General features: G+C 41.2%; 1 long non-coding RNA gene across 2 annotated transcripts in view; it reads right to left on the bottom strand.

Moving 5' to 3' along the window:
- Nucleotides 1-13,943, bottom strand: part of LOC116588460 — a 57,549-nt gene that overhangs the window by 39,024 nt on the left and 4,582 nt on the right. The window contains exons 2-3 of one of the 2 annotated variants that reach the window (XR_004284955.1): nt 11,084-11,162; nt 8,746-8,912 (exon numbers count right to left, since the gene is read on the bottom strand). This is a non-coding gene — a long non-coding RNA (uncharacterized LOC116588460). The remainder of the gene's footprint in view (nt 1-8,745; nt 8,913-11,083; nt 11,163-13,943) is intronic. The other variant, XR_004284954.1, reaches the window with a different exon arrangement.

The following is a 13,943-nucleotide window of genomic DNA, read 5'->3' as shown; positions in this document are numbered from 1 at the left end:
AAAAAACACAGAAGGGCTTTGAGACAGGGACTGGAATTCCCTTGCTGGGTTGGCTGGCCATCTTAGAGTACAGTTTTTCCCTATCATTCTTCCCTTGGATGTGCCTTTAAACACCTAGTTTAGAGGGCATCATTATCATCTACTACAATGGGCCCTATAAGGCTAGTATTTGGGCAGTGGCTCGCATGGTAACAGTGTTTCTATGAACTTAGCAATCCATCTTAAGGTTTCTAAGGCTGCCCAATAAGCAATAACAATAACAAGTTTCTGGGAGAAAGTCCAGTCAGAAGGGGCAGCAATGTAAAGTCCAACTCCTGAGGTGAGGGTCAGTGTCATGTCATCAATAGCCAGGGACCACAGTGAACAGATGTCCTCCACCAGTTGGTGGGGTCTCACTGAAGGTTGAGTGAGAGCATGTCCGTAGGATTTGGTTGGGCTTTCCACTGGTGTGATTCATCCAACTGGTGAGAGCCTTCTTTACTCTAGAGCAGTGGGCCCATTCAGTGACACCTAAGACCCTGAGGGCAGTAGGGGTGGTTAGGACAACAGTGTGGGGCCCTGTCCACCATGATTTGAGGGGGTCCCTTCTAACGCTTCTCAGGAGATGCACCTATGGGTTTTTTCCAGGACTTGGAGGTGTTGGGACACTTCTAACTAAGTTTCCAATCTGTTCAAGGTCTCCTCTAAGCCTATTTACTACAGGGGGTGACCTGTCATAGAGCTTTTGAGATGAATTATAGCTGCAGCAATCTCCTCCAACAGTCATGCTCTATAGAAGTGCAATGTTCAGGTCCAGGCATAAGGGTAACTGGATTTAAAGTCTGACAGGTTTTAGGTATTATTCCAGGCATATCTATCAGTGTAGCCTGGTATTTAATAAGTTGGCCTCCGTCATCCGTTGGTGGCCTTTGGTTTCTAAGACACTCTTGACTGGATGTGAAGTCATTACAGTGAGGGCTGTCCCATAACGAGCTTTGAGGCTCTTTTTACCAGGAGCACTGTTGTATGCTTAGAAAGCCTTTGTTTACAATTGTACCTCAATAGAAGTGGCTTCTAGGATAAGTATAACTGAAAAATACCATTAAGCTCTTTCTCTGAAGTAAAGAGTTAACATTCTAATTACAAAAGATCACTGGCAAGTGGGAGAAAACTTGTCTCAGGAGATAAGGCTAACTCAAAGTGCATTACTGAACCAATCATAAAGAAAGTGGTATTATCCATTATCTCTACAAGTCCATAGTTAACCCTATAGAGTAGGGTATGCTCTGGATTTTAGGGAATGATTTTACTATCCCAGCCACACAGAACTGGTCAAGGTGATAAGTTACACAATTGTTGGGGAATCAGTCCCATTTTCCAGTTGTTCAAACATGTGCCATGGGGTCCTGTTATTATTATATCCACAGAATAATTAGCAAGAAGATTGTCTATATATATATGAGTTACTGTGGTAATTTCCCTGAAGTTTACTTCAAGTTGTCTAGCTTAGGTAAACAACAAACATTTAAAGACAATCAAATCTAGAATTTAACATCCACAAAGGTGGGTATTATTTAAACAATTTTTCTCTCTTAAATAACCCTCATTTCCAGAGATAGGCAAATCAGGACTAATTTACTTGAGAAACAAGTCTAGTTCTAACCAAATTGGCCTAATTATTTACATAAGCTCAGCAAGAACAGTGAGCGATCATATAGATCTTTTAGAATCTGCTTTGCTGGAACTTTATAAGGAATCTCTAGGTTGAACTTTTGGTAGCCTCTCCAGGCCAGAAGCCAAGCCATGTCTTAAACCATGTACTTGCCATCAGATATGCCTGCAATACCTCTAAGATTTGGGCAGATTCCTCTTCATGAGGTTCCCAAAATATCCTAAGGTTCCTGTACCTGCCAGGAAGTGAAATCCTTTACTCACCTGGTGAGGTTCCTGAGACCTCTGTAAGCAAGGTATCAGGCCAACAGTTCCAAGGGGCTTTATGTCTCCAAATTTCATAAAGTCACCCTTATCTCCTTAAAGTTGTCTGGTCATATCTGAGTCTATGCATGTCTTGCTCAAATATGACATTCCAGTCAAAGCCTTGGTAAAATAACCAATGTTTCCAATGGTGTCTTGTTATAAGGAGAACAGATTTTTACTGAAATTATGCAAATGACTAAGATTGCCATGGAAGGTATACTTACTGAGACCTTTTGAGTTTCAGAGGGTTCAGATAGAGAGAAAAGTTGAATGCTTTAATTTGCTTACAAACAATTATTTTATCATGTTTCTGTAGGTCATAGAAATCTTACATTTCCCTAATCAGGAAGAGTGAACATTAAGGAACCAGCAATGCTTTTCAAACAAGGATCACAAAACTATAATTATCTTTTTAGCTCATTTAGTCCCATGTTACTGATTCTTGTTCAGCCTGAATGCAGCTTCTTAGTTCTAGAAGTTCTTACTCATTTCAGTTTTAGGATTTTTAATATACTGAATACCTGTATCTGTCCTAAAAGTCCTTTATATGAATCTCTTTGAAGATAGAACTCACTTTGCAGGAGAATTAGAACAATTACAAATGGCAAACTCAGATTAGACATGGTTAATGATCTGATAGGAGAGTTCACTATGAGATGACTGACGAGGAAACTCAGTTATTCTAGATATGTAACACTTCAATAGCCAGAACCAGAACATTACATACCGAACAAGCAAACCTGATTAGTCAACAAGACTTTGTTCATTCTTGGGGAAGTTTGTTAAAACCTTAGAAAGTGTTAAAGCTCATGCCGACATAGCATTAGGGATGTTAAAGACCTGACAAACTCAAGACATAGAAACTGGTTTTTCTAAGCAGGCAGAGAGAAAACAACTATTTGTGTTTTCTTATCAAGAGTAGACCAACACTTGAGAATACTTTGTCTTTTTGAACAGAGAGAAAACCAACTTTCTATACTAGTGTCTTTTTAGAATTTGTTTCAATCTTAGTCTGTCCTGACCATACCTATAATTCATTTCCAAAGATTTCCCCTCACAAACCTTCTTTCCTTTATATTCGGGTTTCAGGTTTCGTCCCAAGCCATTTCTTTCCAAACAACCATCTCATTTAGGATAAGATTACCTTCTTTTACCTTCAACAAAATGTATTCCCATTCCTTATCTTTCTTACATATCTCCTACTTTTCCACATGCAGAGTTGATCCCCTTATTTCCATCAGTCTTAGTTACACTTAGCAGAATTTTGCACTCTTTAGAAACCTTGATCTCTAGTGAAGGCTAGGGAGTAACAAATTGTAAACTGTGACACCAGAATCCTTAAATGGCAAATCTGAATCAGTTAAGCACAAATCATGTTTACCAACAGATTTAAATAGCCTTAATTCTTTGCAGTAAGTCACAAGCACAAACCTTTGTCCAGTAATCAATGCTTTAGCACTTTATCCCATTTGGAAAAGACCTAGATGTCCAACAAATTTAATTCCATTTGTCATCTAACCAAAACTTTAAAGTTTCAGGGTTACCAAAGACTTTGAAAGCTATTTTAACAATTACCCATGAAAACTTTTTTTTTTAAAGATTTTATTTATTTATTTGACAGACAGAGATCACAAGTAGGCAGAGACACAGGCAGAGAGGAGGAAGCAGGCCCCCTGCCGAGCAGAGAGCCCGATGTGGGGCTGGATCCCAGGACCCTGAGATCATGACCTGAGCCAAAGGCAGAGGATTAACCCACTGAGCCACCCAGGCGCCCCTACCCATGGAAACTTTAATGGTTACTAACAACACAACAGAGATAACACGAGGTTATTTGACCTTCAGTAAACCTTGATAGGATAAAAGTTTCATGTTTACCACTGATAACTTAAAACACATCTGTCTGAACTAAACCAATAAACTTAGTTTAAACGCTGAATTATGTTCCCTCAGGATCTTCCCCATAATCAATTTTCACTGGAGACACGTGGGGAAATCTGGAGTGGGTGGTGTTAGGTCCTGGGGGTGCTCTGCTTGCTCCTTGACAGTGAAGGGAGGAGCCATGGTGCCTGAGGCACTGAGGATGGTCTAGAAGCCAGTAATGCAGGCTGCACCCAAGGTGGTACAGAAACAGGAAAAGGGGGATGAAGAGGCAGAAGAGACAAAGTGCTGCCTGAGGGCAGAGAAAGGGTTCCCAGTTCAGGAGATCACCAGCTCCACGGGAGCAGATGCCATGTTTTCCCACCAACAAGCGGGGAGCATAGACAATCCATATTGGGCCAGAGAAGACAGAGAATTTCCCCCAAACAAAGGATTTTTGGCAGCTGCTGGGGAATATTCCTTAAAGTTTCCATTCTGAAGGACACCTGAGATCTTGACCAGAGTGGAAGGCAGACGCTTAACCCACTGAGCCACCCAGGCGTCTCCCCCACTTTCTCTTAAAGGTAAATGTGAGAGCTCCTGTTATTTTACATCCTGTTTCTGTCTGGATCAAGTTTCCTGTGGCTGTCAGAGCTGCTAAATCGGATGTCTCCCTACACATGCCACTTACAAGAAGCAGGAACACTGTCTTCCTACAGCTCAGCTTTAAGCCCTGGGTCAGAGGACTGTGGTCCCACACTTTCTAATGGGTTCATCCTTGTCCAGAGCTCATCTGCCTTGCTGCCCCTGATGCCCCCCAGGCAGAGCCTCCCTGATAGGCTTTGCTTCCTTACAGCCTTTGGGCTCTTTCACTTGGGTTACAAATGTCCTACTTTGTTCCTTCCTATTAACACAGAATAGACCAATGGGGGCAGAGTTTGGGCTATCTGAAGCCAAGAATCAATATGTAGGAATTGGTCAGGGTGTCTGGGAGTCCCAACCATAATTTTGTAAATGACCTAGACAGTGAGTATGTCTTAGGGCCCCTCAGAGGGCCAGTTGACCCCAAAGGTGGCCCGTTCTAACTCACATAATGTGCCTAATTTTCCAGATGTTTTCATCCCATGGTCTCCTGAGAATCGCCTCTTAAAATTTTGAGCATACAGTCTAAGACTGTGGGTTTTGAAGAGCTTCTACCCATGATGAGCAGGGGGCTCTCTTGGCCACCCTGTGTGTTCTCTCCCTGTGTCATTGGCATGAAGACAAAGGAAGGGTGGGTGTCCCTCCAAAGGAGATACGAGTCAGACACCTGCCTGTCCACCATCCCAGAAAACACCTGGGTGTCTCTTAGCCTTAGCGAGTCTGTATAAACCCCAGACTGACCCCAAAGGGGCTCACTGTAGACCCTATGAGATCACCACAGAAGCATGCTAAGGCCACTTGGACGCCATAGGTTTCTGGGGACCCTATGGTGGCCCACCCATGAAGCCACAGAATCAGTCCACCTGAAGCCAGGTCAAACTGCACAATTACTCGTGCATTCACACCAAAGTTACTATAGTTCCTCCCCCACAGGAGGCCCTGACCTGTGGAATTCCTTTCAGAAATTCCTTCCTGTCCCCCCTTATGGGGGGTTCCTGACCTGAAGGACTCCCCCCCACCACCCTGAGAGGCCCTACCTGTGAGACCCCCTAAGAGGTCTCTGGGAGGTGATCAGTTTCCCTTTCCACCCTCACAGGTGGGCCTGACTGGGTCCTGGGGCCCCAGGCCTTACTGAAATCTGACATCGGGACCAGGTCCTTACCTGCCACATCTCCTTTGAGTCCAGGTGGGAACAGCAGGGTGAGCTGGCCTGAGGTGACCGGGCGGGAGACTGCCGAAAATTAGGCAGGGTGTGCTTTCTCCCTACGATCCTGTGTTCTGCCACTGCCCTGCCATTGCCCCAAATGGGTGGCAACAATGGGCCAACACGGTTGGGTTTCCCAGTCAGGGAACCAAATGTTACAGAACCTGGACTGGATCCTGGCAGAAGAACCAAGCGGCACTCAGAGACTTTGGAGGATCAGAGGTTCATTTAACACCAGTGGGCTCAGAGAAGGTTGTTCTTCAAAGGTCTGAGCCCCAAGCACCAGCAGGGAGGGAAATTTATACCCTTCTACTTCCACATACTTGGTACTTTTGGCGCGTGTGGGAAACGGGGTAGGAACGAACCCGGAGGGGCTTTGAGACAAGAACTGGAATTCTCTTGCTGGTTTGGTTGGCCATCTTAGAGTACAGTTTTTCCCTATCACAATGATTGTTCCTAGGTTATTCTTACACAGAATGATGCTTACTGACATGGATCTGTCATTCAGAGAAGTCTCTCTCATAGTCAGGTCTAATGAAATAGGAAAAGTTTAGTGCTCATAACCAAAACTTGTTTCTCATGGTTAAATTGGATAAATTATATAAAAATATTCAGGAATTTAAAAAATATTTTATTTATTTATTTATTTATTTTGAGAGAGAGAAAACTCACACATGAGTTGGGAGAGGAGCAGAGGGAGAAGGACAAACAGACCCTATGCTGAGCAGAGCCCAATGTGGGGCTCAATAACCCTGAGTTCATGACCTGTGCTGAAATCAAGAGTCAGACAACTTACTGAGCCACCCAGGTACCCCAAAAATATTTAGAAAATTTCAAAGCACTATATAATTACAATAATTAAATTGTTTCTAATTTCCTTTCTTTTTAGATTCATGGTATGGGAGAAAAATTATCTGTCTCATTCTTTCTTTCTTTTTTTTTTTTTAAGATTTTATTCATTTGTTTGTCAGAAAGAGAGAGGACAAGTAGAGAGAACAGCAGGCAGAGGGAGAAGCAGTCTCATCACTGAGCAAGCAGTCCAATGGTGGACTCAATCCAGGACCCTGGAATCATGACCTGAGCTGAAGACAGATGTTTAACTGACTGAGTGAACCAGGAATCCCGATCCTCTTCTTTAACACATTAGTGATTAGCACAGAACAGGCATTCAGAAAATGCTTATGGAGTGAATGAATTGATGAAAGAGCAAGAAAGATGCAAAGAGAAAGAAAGATTGTATTAATGACCAGAGCAACACCAAGAGAGCAGTCACCCTAGCTCATAATAACCTCATCTTTACATAATGGGGTTGAACTAGATGATCTTGAAAGTTTGCTTCAAGAGTTTTATAACAGTCTCTTCAACAAATGGTGTTGGGAGAAGTGGAAAGCTATGTGAAAAAAAAAAAAGAAAAAGAAAAGAAAAGAAAGGAAAAAAAAAAACTGGACCACTTTCTTATACCATATACAAATATAGACTCAAATGATTAAAGACCTAAATCTGAGACCTAAAACTATAAGAATCCCAGAAGAGAGCACAAGCAGTAATTTCTCTGACATCAGACTCAGTCAATTTTTTCTAGATCTGTCTCCTGAAGTAAGGGAAACAAAAGCAAAAATCAACTATTGGAACTTCATCAAAACAAAAAATAAAAAAAAGCTTCTGCACAGTGAAGGAAACAATCAACAAAACTAAAGAATAACTAACCTAGGAGAAGATATTTTCAAATGACATATCTGATAAAGGGTTAGTATCCAAAATACTTAAAGAACTGACACAACTCACCATCCAAAAAAACAAATAATGCAATTTAAAAAATCAGTAGAAGACATAAATAGACATTTTTCCAAAGAAGATACCCAGATGGCCAAGAGACACATGAAAAGATACTCAAAATCACTCATCATCAGGGAAATACAAATCAAAACCACAATGAGATATCAAAATGAGCTATTCAAACCTGTCAGAATAGCTAAGGTAAAAAACGTAAGACACAACAAGTGTTGCAGAAGATGTGGGCAGACAGGAACCCTCATGCACTGTTCATGGGAATGCAAACTGGTACAACCACTGTGAAGAACAGTATGGAGATTCCTAAAAAAAAGAAAAAAAAAAAAAGAACTATCCTATGATCCAGTAATTGCACTAATGGGTATTTACCCAAGAAATACAAAAACACTAATTAAAAGGATACATGCACCCCTAGGTTTATTGCAGCATTATTTACAACAGACTAATTGTGGAAGCAGTCCAAGTATCCAATGAAAGATGAATGGACAAGGAAGATGTGATATGTATATGTGTATATACATATATAATAGAATATTCAACAATAAAGAAGGATGAAATCTGGCCATTATGCAACAACATGGGGCTAAAGAATACACTGCAGAATGAAATACGCCTGTCAGAGAAATACAAATACCATATGATCTCACTCATATGTGGAATTTAAGAAACAAACAAAGGAAAAAAAAAAAAAGGAGAGAGAGAAAAACCAAGAAACAGACTTTAAACTGTAGAGAACAAACTGATGGTTACCAGAAGGGAGGTGGGGGGAGGGTTGGGTGATATAGGTGATGGGGATTAAGAGTGCATGTATGATGGGGTGCCTGGGTGGCTCAGTTGGTTAAGCGGCTGCCTTCAGCTCAGGTCATGATTCTTGGGTCCTGGGATCGACCCCGCCTCAGGCTCCAGGAAGCCTGCTTCTCTCTCTCCCTCTGCCTGCTGCTCTGCTTACTTGCGCTCTCTATCTCTCTGTCAAATAAATAAATAAAATCTTTAAAAAAAAAAAAAAAAGAGTGCACGTATGATGAGCACTGATAGATAGTATTGTTGGATTACTATATTGCACACTTAAAAATGAATATAACACTGTATACTAACTATATTGGAATTTTTAAATATGTATTTAAAAAATCTTTTTTGTCAAATATCTAGTTACCTTGGAGTAGCCCTATAAGGTTGAAGAGTCCAACAACCCCAAGATTAACCTCAAATGTCAGAGGACCATAGGTCTTCTGCAAGGTCCCCTAATTTACCAGGATTATCAACCATGACACCCACCTTCACTACACATTACAGACCTGTGTACTAGACAAGGTATGTGTATTTGAAGAATCTCAAAACACAGTGCTGGCCTTCGATGCCTTTCTGATCTTGTGCAGAATTCTTTATTTTAGTTAAACCCCAGCTCTGTAGAAGGGCAGCAAGCCACACATGACAAAGGTAAAGGATCCTTTCAGCTGTGGTCCTGCAAAGAGAAAGTGTACCACTGCTGTTGAGAACGAGTTGGAAAGAGATAGAGAGAAACTGTCAATCAAGCCGGAGAGCTGATATTCTGCAATTAACAAAAGACTAAAATACCCCAAAGACTCTTTTGCTTAGGACATCCCAAATGTCTAGGCCACTGTCAGTCGCTATACCACTGACTGTATTTTTTGCACTTAAATGAAATATCTGTAAACACTAGAAAATACTACAGGAGGCTTGTGCTATATTAGCCTAATTCATTCTAAAACAGAAAGGGATTAATCCTTACTAATCTTTCAGATGGAAAACATTGGTCTCCTCACATTTGTAATATCAACATTTAATGCCTGACTTTTTTTTTCTCTTGTGGGGAAAATTCTTCTTACTGATTAGGCATACTATTGATGAAGACAGATAACATAATTGGGAGGAGGTTAAGGAAAAGTGAGCAGAGAAAGAAAAATGTGTCAAATATTAAAGAACAGTATACCACTTGTTTTTTTTTTTTTTTTATAAAGGAGTCTAGCTTTGGTAATTGTACAGCTATGTGACAATAGTGTGCTTGAATAACACTCAAATCTCATTAGTCTGGAATTCAGCAAGTAGGAGAAATAAAATCAATTTTCAGCACTGGTGTGAATAATGCAGTATGTCATTTTATCTGCACACTAGAACAAAGACCCTGATAGGCCTTTCCTTCCTCAGCCAGGACAGCTTTGAATAAGACAAGGTGATAGTGAGAATTATATTATTCTGTTGTTTACTCTCCCTTCTATAGGCAAACCATGATCATTATTCATCGATCTTTCTTTTTCTGGTCATAGCACCCAATGCTATACTTGAAAGAGCAGACAGTCCTAAATATTTGTCATGAAGACAATCAAAACCTTTTCCTCTTGGTTGTGAAATGTTTTTTGGCTTGGAAGGTATTATTAAGCTCATCAAATATATACAACTGAGATGGTTTATAACTCAAAAGATACACAACTTTCTCTAAAGCCAATGAAAATGGGAGTAAAATAAATATTTTCAGGGTGAGGGACCAGGAGAAAAAGGGAAAATGAGAAATAGAAGGAGAAAAAGAAAGCATATAGTGTCTCAGGCAAGAGTTAAGGTTATCAAGATGTAAACACTTTTTAATCCATTTTTCTAATTAACTTTACTCATGTAAATGGTTGTCATGATTTTCCAAATTCAACGGGAGACAAGTAAAGGAAAAATCAGAAGGCACTCAAATAATGTACTATAGTAGCCTGATAGGCACTTTCAATCCACTTACTCTTTGGGGGGAAGTCTTTTTCTGAAGCCAGAACATATAATAGGGCACCAGACAATAGAGGGAAGACTGTGGAGATTTAAATACTATTTCTAATGACCTGACAGATCTTTAGCGTTTATTGATCCCTGTGTTCACCAGTGCCATTGAACTTTCTCTTCAGATAGGATGGAATCCAACTCCTGAGCAGGCCTGACAAGGCCCTTGATAACCTAGCATTACCAATCTTTCCATCTTCATCTCTGCCCCCAGCCCACGTCTCACCCAGGGTAGACCGCACTCCCTAAACACACCACCCTCTTGCTTTCAGGTGGGCTGTTTCCACTGACTGGACTCCTCTGTTTCCCTCCCCCGCATCTCCATGACCACATGACAGCCACCCTCACTCAAGTTCCTTTCAAACCCTGGATTGCCTTGGGGATGCTTTCTCCAAGCTTCTAGGCTCTTGTTCCAAAATGCAGATTTATTATTATTCAGCCAAGGTCCAGGATCAGGAGATGATTGCCACTGAAAAGATCATTTATTATTCACATTTCCCCAGAGAAGGAGGCAGGCAGTGCCCCACAGGGCCACCTGGGGAGGCACCACTGTCAGTCAGGAGACAGAAGGAGTAAGGAAAACATGTGGGCAGAAGCCTCATCTTTTGGTTTCTGCAGGAAAGGCAAGCCGAGATGAGGCAAGCCAGCTTAGGATTGGTTAGTTTGAATAATTTCAACAGGTGCTGGATGTGCAGGGGTTGTCTTTGGTTGTCTGGAGTCTGGCCCTGGAGTGATCAGGGCAGAGGAAAACTAGCCCTTGAGGGAGATTGCCCAACAGAAGAGTTGGTGGGGTGGGTGGGTTCTGGATCAGTTAGTTTGCTTGTGAAAGATATGTTCCTCAGTGGGCAATTTGTTTACCGTCTCTGGGAATTGGCTAGCTCTGGGAAGTGCAGTCTTCCTGGGGTCAGCAAAGCCTCAAGATGTCAAAGCATCGGAACTATGGAAAATAAAGTCTTGGTTAATAGGCCCCTTCCGATTATACTTTGTGTAATACCTTTATAACATTTTGTACTCAAATTGTTTGTCTGTTTCTCAAGAACAGAGGTCTCACCTTTGGAACTTGGATACACAAAGATCTAAAATTAAGCAAAAAAAAAGAGAGCGAGAGAGAAGGTGGCAGATCATTTTTGACAGAGAACCAGAGATAAGTATTTTAAATAATCTCCTAATATTGAATTTCCCACAGTTTTCAAGATCATGAGTTGAAATTGATGACTGTGCCCTGGGAGTATTGGTATATAAATCTATTGTCAGCCACTGGAGATCCAGTACAGGTCTGAGCAGCTCAGCCAGGTCCCAAACCCAAATAAGCTCTCCTTAAGATTTCAGGGCCTTTGGGCTTACAGACTGGGTCTTCCATCATCTGTATGAGCTGAGCAGCACCTTATATTTATTCTATTTCTTCAATATAGATTAAATCAATCATTACAGCAAATAGTATTTGTCGCAGCCAGTGCGACAAATCAACCAGGAAATGTGAGGGTAAGAGGATGGTGAAAAGAAATTAAGAAAAAAAGAGATGGAGGCAGGAGGGACACTGAGGAGGATGTCCAACAGTGCCGATTTTATTCCACATCTTACAAGCATTTATAAGGCAGACCACAATAGGAGTAATACATCAGTATCTAGTCAGATGACCGCAAGTTCCTATAACAAGTTTACATTAACTACAAGCAAACCTCGTGATGCCAGGTAGTCTCCGCTAATGCCATTAGCAAGACAATCAACCAGGGAGTGGGTTATGGGAAGTACAGGAACAACAAGGACCAACTAAGAATTCATGACCCCGACCACATTATTCCCTTCTGTAGGGAGAGCGTGTGGGAAGTCATGTAGGCGAGCGCACGACACATAGCACAGACCCTTTCTCAGTGTTACTCAACTTTCCCGTCCTTAACCCCTTGTCAAGGTGTCCGGACTTTAAAGGAGACACAAGTCAGGGCCTGGTTTGATCCACGACTCCAACCGTGCGGTGGCCTCCAACAAATATTCTTCCCATCCCTTGTTCACTCAATCTTGCAAATGAGCATTCATTACTCCACAATGGGTTTTTACAAGAATAATAAACCAGGAGACAGGATGAGATGGAGACTCCTGTTTTTCTGTGAAGATATTTCCCCTTTAAGAAACAAAATGGAAAAATATGCAAAATAATTGAAGAGTACATCTCTCTTAATGTCCTTGATTGTAGCCCATTCAGTAAGAACCCCAGAGAGCAGTGTGTGCCTCTGATGAGGCCCTGATTGGAAGAGAGCAAGATACAATAAATGAGGTCTGAGGACTTGGGGAAACAGCAGGTTCCTGATACACGATGTTAACCAAAAGCAAGGGAGGATGGGGCAAAATGGATCAAGAAAATCAGCGAGGGGAGAGAAAACAGAACCAGGACCTGTAGATGGAGAAAAAGAAACACAAGTACTAATGATTGAGGTCATTCATTCAAGACCAGCTTCCACTCCCTGTGATTTGCAACCAGAAAACACAATCAACACTAAGTGAGATTCTTTACTGCCACTGAACAAAATCTATAATAAGAACAGTCAACCCGTCCTTTCCGTTTGTTACAACATCCTCCTCTTTAGGTCCAATGGAACTACCTGGGATTGTTGTGAGTCAGTGTATGAGAAAGCATCTAAGATACTGAAGAACAAATAGGGCTATTCAGGAAATGTTAGTGCTCCATTTCTGCCTGCACATGCAATTTGAGAAGGACTCCAAAATCGTCAAGTACGTGGTCAATGGATTAAGTGATACATTTATCCCACCAAAACTATATTTCATGGCTGGTGAGGAATGCAAGATTTCAGAGTAAGAAGGTCACAGACGGATTCCATGTGTGGTCCTTTCCGACTACAACTCTGGCGCTACCTGGCATTGTCCTTGGCTCTTCCTCACCAATAGATGACAGCCTCTGCCTTTCTCTTTGTGGCCAAAGGTGAACTGGTACATATTCATCTACCTGGCAAATGTGATGTTTCCTTTGTGTCTTAGCCAACCCAAATGTGCCATTATTGGAAGACATTAGCCAAAGATTTGCAGTGTCCTGGCTCCTATCTCCTCACTCCTGTCTTACTATGTGGGTCACGGGAGGAGAACCTCATTTCCCTTATTTTCTACCTTTAATTTGCTTTGAGTCCCCACCCCCCGCCGGCCACCATGCAGAGGAGCAATCACACAACTGAGATTTAGATAACTCTATTGAATGCTCTTTAATTTATCTCTCCAACATAATTTTACTATTCATACTCATGTTTCTTATACACAATGGAGGGTATCAAATCTGTTTTTACCTCCTGGAAATATGCCAAATTGTATAGAAACAAACAGTTGTCCTAAAAGTAAAGAAGTCATCATAGAGCCACTATGTCTTAAATGCCTTAAATGAGGATTCCTGACTCAGGAGATAAGTGAGTGAAGTTGTAAATTTAAAAAATAAAAAAATAAAAAATGAGGTTATAATCTCGCCCTTGTTCTGTTTGCTAAGCCATGCCCAGAAGAGGTGCATTTTCCTAATTTATGCAAAGGCATTATATCAGACAGAGTGACTCTTCTCATGGCAACATTAATCTAAAAGAAGAATTGAGTAAACATATGAAGCTTGGTGTTATGTAACCAAAGAGATATTAGCAATTAATATTTGCATTTTCTTCCCCATTATCCTTATAGAAATTCATTTCCCATCCAATTTATTTATGCTTAATTTAAAAATAATAATCTA

The sequence above is a fragment of the Mustela erminea genome, chromosome 4 (assembly GCF_009829155.1).
Source record: "Mustela erminea isolate mMusErm1 chromosome 4, mMusErm1.Pri, whole genome shotgun sequence".
In the NCBI taxonomy this organism is placed as follows: domain Eukaryota; kingdom Metazoa; phylum Chordata; class Mammalia; order Carnivora; family Mustelidae; genus Mustela; species Mustela erminea.
This window is presented reverse-complemented; position numbering and strand designations above follow the sequence as displayed.